Below are 863 nucleotides of genomic sequence, written 5' to 3' on the forward strand. Positions count from 1 at the left end.
AAAAAAAAAAAAAAAAAAAAAAAAAAAAAAAAAAAAAAAAAAAAAAAAAAAAAAAAAAAAAAAAAAAAAAAAAAAAAAAAAATTCCAGGCACCCAACTAGCCCTAAAAACGAACTATAAGCAAGAAATTACTTACACAATAGCCAAAAAAGTTAAAGTCATGAGATATTTGGTTCCCTATAGAAACCAATGATAACGGCCTGGTGCAGTGGCGCATGCCTGTAATCCCACCACTTTGGGAGGCCAAAGTGGCTGGATCACCTGTCACGAGTTTGAGACCAGCCTGACCAATATGGTAAAACCCGTCTCTACTAAAAATACAAAAATTAGCCAGGCATGGTGGCTGGCGCCTGTAAACCCAGCTACTCGGGAGGCTGAGGCAGGAGAATCACTTGAACCTGGAAGGCAGAGGTTGCAGTGAGCTGAGATCGCACCACTGCACTCCAGCCTGGGCGACAGAGCGAGACTGTCTCAAAACAAAAACAAAAACAAAACGACAACAAAAAAAACTAAAGATAACATCTGAGCATATGTCCCTCAGTTGTTTTTCAGAAACCCAGATCCCCAATGAATGGATCCACTGGCACATAAACCTCAAATAAGGGGAAACTGGGAGCTAAACTCTAACCACTGTTTGTTCTAAATTTCTTCTTCCTGAGCAGCCTACAAAAAGTGATACCCTTGAGCCAGAGCTGCCATTCTTTTTTACTGACCCCAAATATTTAAACAAAGCTCTTTTTTAACCAATTACAAATAAAAAAATCTTTAAATCCACCTACGACCTGTGGGTCCCCACATCGAGATGTCCTCCTTTATATGAGAAGCCAGCCTGTATCCTCCATATATTAATTTATGACTGCCAAT

This window comes from Piliocolobus tephrosceles, chromosome 5, assembly GCF_002776525.5.
Source record: "Piliocolobus tephrosceles isolate RC106 chromosome 5, ASM277652v3, whole genome shotgun sequence".
NCBI classification, from domain to species: domain Eukaryota; kingdom Metazoa; phylum Chordata; class Mammalia; order Primates; family Cercopithecidae; genus Piliocolobus; species Piliocolobus tephrosceles.